This window comes from Puntigrus tetrazona, chromosome 1 (assembly GCF_018831695.1).
Source record: "Puntigrus tetrazona isolate hp1 chromosome 1, ASM1883169v1, whole genome shotgun sequence".
Lineage (NCBI taxonomy): Eukaryota > Metazoa > Chordata > Actinopteri > Cypriniformes > Cyprinidae > Puntigrus > Puntigrus tetrazona.
This window is the reverse complement of record NC_056699.1, coordinates 22,928,276-22,941,347: the sequence shown is the minus strand read 5'-3', so window position 1 is coordinate 22,941,347 and position 13,072 is coordinate 22,928,276. Positions and strand designations below refer to the sequence as shown.

The window sequence follows — 13,072 nt, the reverse complement described above, 5'->3', positions numbered from 1 at the left end:
GAAAAGAAAAATGGAGACCGATAGGGAGGAGGGTACACAAGAATGAGATAGACAAGAAAGAAACATGAGTGAGACTGACGGGGACGGAAAATAGACAGGGTGAATAAAGTGAGACAGACTAGGAGGCAAAGTGGGAGTGAGAGGAAATGAAAGAGAGAAAGACGAGAATGAAAATACAGAGGGTGGAAAAAAGTGAAACAGGAAGAAAGGTAAGTAAGAAAGAAGTAAGTAAAGAAATTGATAAGGAAGAAAAATTGAGTGAAAGAAGAGACAGGTGAATGAAATAAGAGAGATGGGAGGTTTGGAAAAGAGTGGGAGAAAGAAACAGGGAGAAAACGAAAGCGAGACAGACAGGAAAGAACGATAGAGAGGGTAAAGGAGAATGAGACGGGCAGAAAGTAAAAATGAGGGTGAGACAGCTGAAAAGGAATAACGGGGAAAGCAAAGGAAAACAAGAATGAGACAGACAGGGAGGTAACAACCATGAGACAGAAAGGAAAGTAAATCAAGAAGGTGAAAGAAAGACAGGCAGGGAGGGGAAACGAGAGCGAGACAGTAGGAAAAGAGAGGGAGAAAGAAATTGAGACTGACGGGAGGAAACGAAAGAGAGACAGACAGGAAAGGACAATAGAGTGTGCAGAAGAGAGTGAGACAGGCTAAGAGAGTAAAACTGGAAAAGAAAATTGATAGTAACAGTGAAGAAAACAGACAAGGAAAACTAGAATGAGGCAGACGAAGAAGAAATAAAAGGGAAAGAGAGGGAAAGGAAAATAGACAGGATGAAAGAGAGTGAGACAGGCAAAGAGGGAAAGAGACCCCAAAAAAAGAAGGAAAAGAGATAGGGTGAAATCGAGACAGACAAGGGGGAATAGAGGAAAAAAAGAAGGAGAGTGAGCAAGACAGACTGGAATGGTAAATACCATTTAGAGAGACAGACAGACAGAGAAAGAAAGACTCGATGCTTTCTCTTCCTTAAATCAGTAGTTTGGTTTCACTGTGTGTGTGTTGCCTGATATAATCGGTCGTTGGAGTGTGCGAGCATGTCCTGTGTCACTAGTGGAGCGTAGCGAAAGCTGTGATTTACAGGAGGCTGTGGGGGAAGCTGAGAGAGAGAGAGAGACAGAGACAGACAGACAGAATACTGGTTAGAAGTACGAGGATGCTGTGACCAGAGCATCCAAACCACAATAAATGACATCTCTATTGCCATCTCTCATACTGAGCTCATGCACAAATACCCGTACGCTCTGAACACCCACGACGCCCATAATAAACACACACGCTCCCACAATGCATTTCTGCAACTGCTAGTTGTGGTAAAGCGGCCCAATGATGCTACTCACCAGTACTGAAGTGTGTTGTTTTCGCTTTTTATTTTACATACATTACATAAGCGAAATATTTTATTATATAACTGCTGATTATCCCTAAGTTTTGTCCCAAAAAAAACGTGAATGCCGCAGCTAGCCGGTGACAGCACCCAGCTCCGACTGAATTATTTACGTCAGAGTTCTGACACAGTGTTCTGAGCAGATTTGCTCCACTTTACATCGGCGAACGGTCGGTTGTGACATCAGCACTCGACCTGAACCAGACGTTTGGCATTCTGCTAGCGCCTGTCATGCTAATCTGGCTAGCCTCCTCCTAACGTCTGTCACGCTAAGGTAGCCGCCTCCTCTCTCGTTCTCTTCGCTCTCCTCCTCCATGACATGAATACAAATGTGCTTTAAAAAACCCAAGGCATCATCTCTCCGCACCCCACCCCCTCCATCTCTCCCTCCATCCCCGCATCTTTGTGTGATAGGCACCTCTAAATGAATTTGCAATCATCTCGGCGGCTAGGCACACAAGGCTAGTCCGCACATTTCCACCTATTCAAAAAGATATTAAAGCGGAGGATACATTGGAAGGCGAGAGCTCTCAAAAGAGGGATGCTTTTCAAAAGAGCGATTCGAAATCTTTCTCCTTTTTTACAGCTCGAAAATCCCTGCTGACCGAGATGCGCCTTGTCTCCAATGAAATAATGAAACAATTATGACCGTGCAGACGCGCATCCCAGAATTAACTAAACTGTCATCTAACTAAATGTGTTTTATGTTTGCTGTGAGTTATTAGCCGTCCCCTTAACACACTCGTAATTTATGCATTGGATATTTGACAACTGTGAAAAATAAATCCATTTATTTCCTTTGGTTCTCTCTCTGGAGGCACATCCCTCCATACTACTGATCAAATCCCAACCCCTCCCTCCATTTCTTCTTCTCCTCCTTCGGTAGCAGAACTCCAAGGCCTCTTATTCCTTCCGTTTCTCAGTCCAAGTCCTGCAATCTTCCTCCCTCATTGGCACACTCTTGGTATTTATTGGAAATGCACGTGGAAGGATCTACCTATGGAGGCTTGCAGCGTATTATATAGTCATATTAAATTTGACGTGAACACAAATTAGGCTGTGAAGGACAAAAATACAGGTTGTTGGATACATATTGGTTAAGTTTGAAGACCAGATGGCCGACCAGTTAAACCAACATCTTGGCAAAGCAGGAAGACTAGTTAAACCAGACTAAACCAGTGATGGTTATACAGAACTTAATTCCTCATAGCCTTATTTTCATACACTTCCGTTTTAGACTTTAAATGGACAACGGTATTCGATTGCCCTACAAAAAGTTTGTTTGAAAGAATTTTTCTTTGAGAGCCAACACGTTCAGGTTTCGCAGCATAGATTTAAGCAATTTTGAGCAACAAATGTAGGTCGTGTGGGATAGGATACAGATTTGAAAACTAAGCTATTTTATTGGTCTGAGCTGGTTTTATAGAGTTTTCAGGCACTTGTTAAATTTGGTTAGGCTAGACCAGATGGTTGATCAGCTAAACCAGAAGAACACCAGGCAGGGAGACTAGCTAGACTTTATTAAACCAGCAGATGTCATATTGAATAGATTTCACAGCCCTGTTTCCATCCACTTTATGGTTGGAATATTCCATGTCAGACTGATTTGAATGTAAGATAGCATTTGGTGGCATTGGTTTTAGGCATATAACGGTTAGGGTTATGGTTTGTTTGATAGGAATACTGCTCTAGGGCCAATGAAAGAGAAAATCTTAGTCACCACCTGTTTCAAATCATGAAGGAGACAACCGACCCTGTGCACTTTATTTTTCTCATGCCCTCTGTCACAACCTCTCGCTGCCAAGCACAAAGCATACAAACAGAAAAAAAATAGCAGGTCAGTGAAGCTTTCAGATCAAAACGGCAGGATACATTTACATTCTCTTATTGACATGTGTGATGCTTTTAAAACATGATTAATGAGCTTTTGCAAACCACTGTAATTTTTATTCCACTTGACTCTCAGTTTGCGTGTAATTGCTATTAAACTCAGGGGACATATAACCATTATGTTCACATCAAATAAAACACTATTTTCATGTTCCTGCGTTCCATCTCAAACATCATAAAAATCTATTAAACTGTATTGCTGTAAATATTTTAACATGAACTATTCAGTATTACATCATTTATAAAACTCCAGCTATTTATACATACAAGACCCACTGAAGCCACGGAAAGGATTTAGCATAATTCTAGTGGTCCTCAACTACAGCAATACAACAGGAGCAGTGGTCTGTTCATGGTAAAACTTACCTGAATGACGCTAAAACACAGTAACATCGCTTTGTTTTTATTTTTACCTTTATGTATGGTTACTTAATTTACTTGATGTACTTAGTATACTTAATTTATGGTTAAATTTATCATTTAATAAAATGCACTTATTGAGTTCATGTTTTATATTGTACTATTGTACTACTTTATACTAAATTGTATTATTTTTAAATAACTGCATGTAAATACATCTACTTATAAATAACTACATTCACAATTAGACTGCTGACCCATTCCTTATACCTTAACCCACCCTTAAACTTGCCCATGCCACCAAACCTGTCCCTAACTTCACCCATATCCTACCTCAATAGCAGCAAAAGTATTTTGCAATACAATAATACATTGTACTTATTTTTTGATGTACGTACATAGTAGTTAAGTCCACCTTATATATAAAGTGTGTCCAAATATTGCCATCAAATACTGAAGCTACATGTCACATGGGATTATTCTTAATATGAAATGTTGACATATTAAGGGTTTCAGTGAAAAAACATTTTAATATCTGTTTCTTCATATTGCACATTTTGTGAAATTCACATGAACAGAAGTCGTGAACATGACGTTATCATAATTACAACTTCAGCAGTGCTGGCTTAAGTAGCATCTTCCAATTAAAGACAAGTAAAGGCAGAATATATCCTGCAACCTATTGAATGGAAGATCATCATGGGAGCAGTAGCTCTCATAACTCCAAATAAATACATAAATAGTTTTGTCTTCCGCCTCAGCAGCTGGTTTACACACATCAAACAGCAATAGAAATTGCATGTGTGAGTGACACCGGAGACGATCGGGTAACCTTTAGCATGAGAGACAGGCAGAAAGAAAGAGAAAATCACTGCAGGTTTTCAGAACAGCTGGTAGTGTAAAAGCAGTCTGCTACCACCATGGAGGGCACAGACTGAGAAACCCCCCAGGCAGAATAGAACCGCCCCCCAAACACACACACACACGGCTCCAATCATTGCACAATTCACCCGCAGCCGAGACTGACAATCCTGACACACAGAAAGAGAAAAGCTCTTGTTGCTCTGCAGCTATCACACACACAGCTGAACCCGCTCCTGAATAACCAGACAATAATGAGCGCAGAGGAGGTTTATACTGGCATGGAGGGCAACTCATCCAGACTATCCGATGACACATTCCAAACCATCCACTCCCCCATCGTCACCCCATGCCCTTTCCATACACCCCTATATCTTTTCAAGGACTAAGAATAACGGAGCGTAATAGTAGCGAATGTTTTTACCCACGCTCACCTAGCCAGGAATAACCACAATAATAACAGCATGCCGTTCGCAGCCCCAACTTCGGCTCCAACTCTGGGTCTACTCATTTTTCACGCACACCCACCCCCCTCGAACAAAAGAGAGAGATAAAGTAAAAAAAGGTAAAAAAAAAGAGAGCGTGATTGGTGCTGAAGAAAAAGATACAGTGTACTCACCCCCTCTCTTTCTCTGTCACTCTATCAGCCCCAGCGTATGAGCGTCTCCTCCTATTTCTCTCGCTTTTCTCCCTTTCTGTGTGCCCTCTCACATACAGCGGCCATACAAAAACACGTTCAGGATCATTTGGGTTTTCATCATTTGTTTCTTCTCTTATTTCTCTCCAGGCTTTTGTACCCCTCCCTTTTGTCCGTGCTGGCCCAAAAAGTGCACACACATCCACACAAAGGGCTGCTCTTCCCTGCAGTCCCTGGTCCCCTTCAGCATCTAGACACTAGGACAACATCAAAGCAACTTGGGGGGAACACTTCAGGGGCCTATTGTCTCCAGTCTGATCGTTTTTTCTCGCCTCCGTCCCCCCCTTTGCTTTTGACGCCACTTGGTATGGTCCAGGCATTCAAGCCAAGCAGCTTTCACACATGCAGGGGAAGCTTGTCTCAGGCAATTGCTGACAAGCTACAAACAAGGCAGCCATCCCCCTTCACAGCACACACACACACACACACACGAGTGTGTTAACAACTCGCTTCTCTTGCTGAGACTCAAGCCCTCACTTACCAGTCGCTGTCGAGCCGACAACGTCATTCAACAACTTGTGTATCTCTATCTTACTCTCTCGAAGCGTGAGCTTCAGCTTTGGGAAAGTTACTTTGAAAGTGTCTTGGAAAACTACAAGAAACTTAGAATTTAAAGTAGTTCAACTGCAGTCAAGTTTAGCTTTCGGCAAAAAAAAAGCTACACCACATGCTACTGAGAAAAAAATGAAGCTATATTAAGAAAGATACTACATAAGAGCCGTGCATGTCAGTAACCATAAAGATTAGGCATGCAATTAATTAACTGTATATATATATATATATATATATATATATATATATATATATATAGCTGTCCTGTGTTTAATCTGTCCTGTGTTTAATCTTAATACATAGTTAATATATCATACAGACTGACTAAATATGATGATTCATTTAAAAAAATTAACTGGAAACAGTAGTTCTAAACGTCTAGATAACTAACATTGTATTTCCTTAGGGAAAAAAAAGAGTACAAATTAAAATTAGTCTTTTGAAAACAGCTCAGAACAAAAACGACTCACTAAAATGAATAAAACCTCCCATAACAGCACTAAATATAAAGTGAGACAGTCTTGTGTGAGAATGAAGGAACAAATCAACTCACCTAATGTACACATGGAAAATTCTAGTAAATTTGACAACTGATAAGAAGTGTAAAATGAAACATGCAACTGCAATCGTACATTTTTGTGTTTCTAGCATCACCAACTGGGAAAATAATGACTGTTTTTAAACAAGTTTCCACAAATACTCCCCCATCTGCCATTGGTCTATAAAAGGATAGTCCCGCCTCAAACTCACACTATTGGCTGAACTGGCCCTCCGTAATGTTGCGAAATGTTTTAGTAATGAAAAACGATACGCATTACCTTTAAACTAGCTGCGCTGCTAGTTTTATGTAGACACTTTCCAACACTGGCGAGTTTCTACAAGCCATATGAACATGCGCATGTATACGAAATATTGGGAGGCCTTTGGGATACAAGAGCTTTCTCTTTCTTCCTTTCGTTCTTTCTCTCCATCTCTGTTACTTGTATAGCTCTCAGGGAGTGAAAAAAAAAACACACACACACACACACACGAGAGGGGGAGAGGGGGACGAGAAAAGTGAGAAGGGAAGGGGGGTAGGGTGGGACGGTATTCGTGCTCTCATCTGGCTTCTATAGCAGTAGGCAGAGAAAGAGAGAAACGGAGGGTCAGGGGCCGCAAAAGGAGAGAGAGAGAGAAAGAGAGAGAGAGAGAAAGAGAGGGAGAGAGAAGGAAAAAAAGGGTGATGTGAGGGTGGTGGGGGGAGGAGGAGGATTAAGGAACAATGAATCCCAGACCCCAAACTGAGGGGTAAAGAGTTCTCAAGTTGTGGGCCGTTAAAATCATGTCTCAATGTGAAGCCCTCGTCGTCGCACTCCGACTCAACACAAACATTTCCAAACCTGCTTGTTTTCGGATCAAGATTCACTAGAATAGCCTTTGCCAACTTTTTTGTCTTCTGAACTCCCTCAGTGAGGCTGTACTGAAAGTCCTTTAGCATAATCATTAATAACGCTTATCCTTAGTGATTTGCTCGTTCAGAAAGAAACAAAGAGGAAGAAAAAATTACTTAAATGTAAATGAAACCAAGTACACTCTCGTAAGGTTTTATTTCACATGGAGAGGGTCGCCTCAAGGAGGCCGCCATATTGAGATCACATGTCCAGACAAACATTACGCACTTTTTCTCTTTTATTAGACAATTTTTTTCTCACTGAATAAATTAGTGAGTGACCGATGCATCCATATGGCTAGATCTTATAAATACTCTGCACAGCATAAATATATTGCAGTAAAATGCATTAAAAGGAATGAACAATTAATCTCCACACACCTGACGGCAATTAACGACCAGCCAGGTTAAAAAGTAAAACACAATAATAGAAATCCCACACAGTGAAAAATTTACTTTGAGGGTATAACACTTTTTATGAAGTGTTTTTTTTTATTAATTGGTTTTTTTTATACACTCTTAGAAAAATAAGGTACAAAAGCTGTCACTGTGGAAGTACCTTTTCAAAACGTATTTTTGGATACTAATATGTAAACTACACTAACATGTGCTTTTAAGAAAACAATATGGACTTTTAGGTACAAATGTATATCTTCTGAAGAAAGCTTTTGTACCTTTTTACCAGAGAGTGTATAAAATAGTTTTTCAAACGTTCTAAGTGTTATACACGCAAAGTAAAATTACCTACACACAAAATAGTTTTTAATTAATCATTAAATCATTAATGAATTATTTTTGTTGTTTAACAAGTTTAAAGAGTAATTCTGATACAACTTTTCATTCTCTGCGCATAAAATATACATCACAAGCGTCTCTGTGTTTTTGTTTGTTTGTTTTTTGCATGAGCCAATGTATCTTGCTTACCAACATTCTTCGAATTCTGCAGAAGTTAAAGTCAAACGGATTCAGAATGACAAATGATGACAGAATTTTCATTTTTGAGTCTCTTTAACAAAGCGAAATGAAAATGTTACCCTCTGAAATCTACTTATATATCCCCTGGGCGCACTTAGCCCTGGTTGGGAATCACTGTATAGAGAACGTGAAAGAGTGAAGAGAAAATAAGGAAAATAAGCATGGAAGAGGAGGGGTAATAGCTGGGAAGTAGACAGATGTGTCAATCAGACACAATTGTAAGCAGATGGACACAAAGACACCAACAGCCTTCCATGCAGTTTAACCACACTCTTTTCCACCACACCCTTATATTAAAAGTTAAATGGGAGGGGAGGAGAGTAACTGAGATAAAGATACAGGCCATGTGATTTCCTTATCAGACTACTAATATTGGATCCTTCATCTCACGTGAGCTTAAATGCCCTTATTATGGGTTATGAAAGGTTGCTATTTTGGTTTTGGCATTCAAAATGCAATGTCAAAAAACACATTTTCTTAATATGCATTTATTTTTACCTTAATTGTTCAGCGGCTCCCAAACGCTTTGGTCAATTTGGTTTAAAGCAGTGTCCGTGTTCTTTTAGCGCTTCGAAAGCATCACCTAGTGGCAAAGAATCATTTCGCATTTTTATTCAGACCAACAAGTGTTTCATGTTTACTTGTTTCATTGATCAGAGACCACTCTTTCTTTTGAAAGACGTATCGGATTTAAAACTACGCACTGCATGAAAGGTCGTTTTCAAAAATGCATAACAGGGGCACTTTAAAAGCGCCTTTCCACCGCATTACTACTCGAAAGTATCCTTATTGCTGATGTCTGTGGATCAAGACATAACAATTGCACTCCCTGGCAAGGCATCTGTCTTTGGTTCAGGACACAGACTGCGAGCTGCAAGCGAAGAGTTAATATTTAAACGGGGCTGGTTTGATGGTGGAGGGGGGCGGAGCCACGGGACGGCCTTCCATTGAGAATTGAGCTGCCTGTGATTGAGCTGAACTATTCTGGGCTGCGGGGGGAGGGTCTCGTCCTCGCATTTACCTTCCTGTGCACGTTGGGTTGAAAACGTCACATCACACATATTTACTCGTAGTGTTTAACTGATAAATAGCTGTGAATGTGTGAAAACTTGGTCTGTGTTGGGCGTAACATCAAAACAATAGTCAAAAGTAATCCCATCACCCCTATGATAGTATTCCCAGCATCAATGAATGGTGGTGGATTTATAGGCTGGTATGTGGAAAAATAAACTGTAGATTATCATAAAGGACCAGGCTATTAAAAGAAACCTTGGAGGTTTATAATGAGCGTGTTTACGATTTCAACAATCTCAGCTGCCGTAAAGGGCAATATCGTCAAAGCAATTAATGTTGTTTATGAAATGCACACTGGCTTTTTGGTTTTGAGCCACAATTCGATCCCGTCGAGGCTTCGTATAGCAGCACTGTTCTTGAATCTCTTTCGTTACTCTTTAAGATGTTTCTACACCAAACAGCTGCATTGAAACCGATCTCAAATCAATCCAAAGTTGCTGTACTGCATCAGTCAATCACAAGTTGATTAAATCTCTTTGCCATTAGCTTCGCTAATGTTCAGAAGTTTGGGTTGGATTCATTAGATTGATCAAAAGTGACAGAATTTGTATTTTACGCTAAAAAATGTTTTCAGCATGTATAAGAAATGTTTGAGTAGCGAATAAGCATATATTGCTATGATTTCTAAAGAATTGTGTGACACTAAAGCACTAAAAAATTCAGCGTTGAATCACAGAAATAAATTGCATTTTAAAATATTCAAAAATAGGTAACAATAATTTTATATTGTAATAATATTTCACAATACTACCGCGTTTTTGATCAAATAAATGCAGCCTCTGTGAGCATAAGATTTTTTTTTTCCTTAAATAAATTAACACAATTATAAATGTTCTCCAAAAGAAGTCAAAACTACGTCGTACGTCTTAATTTAATGACGCACAAACACACAAAAACAACAACAACATTATCTTAATCTTAACATTAATATTTAAATAAATTATACTAAATGGGCCACTCAACGGTGTTTAAATCAGTCGGCAAATCTGATTGACTGGACAGTGTAAGCTCAAAATGAGGCAGTTTCTAGCTGTCATTTAGACAATCGAGGCAATTGTATCCAATCACATTCCACTGCATTACAGGCCACTGCACATTTGGACAGTGTCCAGACGACGCTGTGAGACCTCATGCTGGCCGGGATGATCGCTAACATGCCATCAGCAGAACTCCACAGCCTGAAGGGGAAATGCAGGAGACGCTGGACGGCTCTGGGTGCGGGACACACATGGGATGGCAGATGCATCAGCAGGAGTTCTCCTGCTTGCTACGATAACATGCTGTTTCATTCTGGATGCTGGGACACCATGTCCAGCACTGAAGTCAAGGGGGGCAATGCCATGGCATATGTCTGCGCATATCAGAGGAGCCTTGGAAAGAACGTGCACTTCTTTCAAGGAGATGCAAGGCAAGAATATTCGATAATGTTCAACTGTAATATTCGCTATTCTGTGTCCCCTTTTATGCAGTATATCTTGAATTAAGCTGTTAATTTTTTTTGCTTGTTTTAAGCATAAATGAAAACTAAATTGAGCAAAGTTTAAAACAAGTAGCGCTGGGCAATGATTAATCACGATTAAACTGAATCCAAAAAAAAGTTTTTGTTTACGTAATGTATGTGTGTGTGCCATGGTACATGTGTATATAAATGCACACACATGCATGTATATATTCAAGAAAAATAAGTTATGGTTTTATATATAAAAAAAAAATGTTTTTATCATTAGAATATTAAGATCATGTTCAAGGAAGATATTTTGTACACAATATACCATAAATATAAAAACCTTTTTTTTGTCTTGTAATATGCATTGCTAAAAACTTAACTTTTTTTCTTTTTTTTGCACCACCAGATTCCAGATATTTAAAATTAGATATTAAAAAAACATATTTACTTAGTTGTATCTCTGCCACATATTGTCTAATCTTAACAAACCATACATCAGTGGTTTGATATTATTACATCAAAAGCTTATTTAGTCAGTTTTAAGATGATGTATAAATCTAAATTGCAAAATATTGACCTTTATGACAGTTTTTTGGTCTAGGGTCACATACAGAAACTTTTATTTTGGATGTGATTAATCAATAAAAACAAGAAAAAATGCATCTTAACAATCTTTGTCTCAACATCTTACAAAATATAACTTAATATATTTATATAAAAGTATCTCATGTAATGATGTTAGACCAAAATACTGATTAAGTGCAGCTGAGAATTGCTTTTTGCTTTTTGCACTCATCTTAAAAATCTGGTTTAAACCCTTTAAAGGGCAAATTGACTACAAGATGTTTCAGATATTTCAAAGAGCTGAAGCCATTTCCAACTCATTGTATCCTAGATATGAGATGATGTAATGATCCTTAGTGCACATATTGGACCAGCTTGACCTTCTTTTGACAGAAACCTCGCATCAAAGAGCAACTTTTACCGTCTCCAATTTTCCATCTATTAAGGTAGTTGATTTTCGTCTGGATGAAGCAATAATGGCTCTCGTTCTGAACCGCCGTCACAGAATTACTGCAGATCAGGGGCTGTATTGCAGATAGTTCCTATCTCGAGTTAAGATCTGACAGGTTCTAACTCAAATCGCCATGGTAACCGAACAGATAAGATAGGATTTTACAGTTAACATGCTTCTTTAATACGGCCCTAGAGGACAAAGTTTCGAGTTGTTATACCACCTTGACTTGTGGTGTCAGATATGGGAGACTTGTTACACAGAAGTTGTCAGAAGGGATATATCTCAGTATATAGGGACACAAGTGCAATTTCATGCTAAAACACACAGAATCTGAGAATAACACCTTTCACAGTGCACTATAAAAAAAAAAAATGGCGTAAGATCTTTGATGTTTTTGAAAGAGGAATCTTATGCTCACTGAAACAGCATTTGTTTGATTAAAATATAGTAAAATCTGTAAAATTGTGAAATTTTATTACAGTTTCAAATAATTGCTTTCTATTTGAATATATTTAGAAATTTGATTTATTTCTGTGATGCAAAGCTGAATTTTCAGCATCATTAATTCAGTCTCCAGTGATGCTTTTTTCTAAAATCTGCTGTTCAAAAAACATCCTTTATAATTATCAGTGTTTAAAACTGTTTGTTGCTGTTGTTGTTTTTGGAAACAGTGATTTTTTTGATGAATAAAAGTATATATATATATGGCTGTTAATCGTATGGTCTATTGTGACAACTAGCCCCGGCCTTTCAGTCACTTTCTATCTATTCCTCTACTGGTCGAGACATGAGCATATCAGAAACACTGAGCAAGATATGTTGAGATGGGAGGCAAACATGTGGCCTGTTTTGTCCTCATCACGACTTCAGAGCTGTGATGTGACCGTACAGCAAAAAATTCAATCATGTTCTCACTCCCTAGTGATGCTGCTAGTGCTTAAGGGGACCAGAAAGGGCACGAAAATGTTCCTTAACGCAACATATGTGTTATTTAAACATTATATACAGGCTACAGAAGTGTAATCGTGTTATTGCATCTAAAGGTGGAGGAAAATGATGCTCAGGTTTGTAAAGTATCATCACTGTCCTGAAAGAGCTGCTCACGGTCATCCGTACTGATATAGTGGTTCGGTTGCTTTAAATAATCGTTTAAATAATAGCAACAGATGAGACCATAATGTAAATAATTGCAGTTTTCTTATATTATCCAAACAGAGCATGCATATTCATTTTGCTTTATTAGCTGAAATATGTAAGATAAAACTGTTTGATGGCTGTACTGTAGACTGAGCGTCCCCTTGTGGACACGTGAGGAAATGCATTTGGGCAGATCAAGATTTTGTCAAAATTGATAACCTTTGTTGTCTAAATTATTCTCT

The 13,072-nt window shown here is 38.8% G+C and overlaps 1 protein-coding gene across 1 annotated transcript in view; it reads right to left on the bottom strand.

Annotated features, from left to right (window-relative positions):
- bcl9 (BCL9 transcription coactivator) overlaps nt 1–5,479 on the bottom strand; it is an 84,964-nt gene extending 79,485 nt beyond the window's left edge. The window contains exon 1 of the mRNA XM_043235790.1: nt 5,121–5,479. The gene's annotated coding sequence lies outside the window, so the exon portion shown is untranslated. The remainder of the gene's footprint in view (nt 1–5,120) is intronic.
- Nucleotides 5,480–13,072: the final 7,593 nt, after the last annotated feature.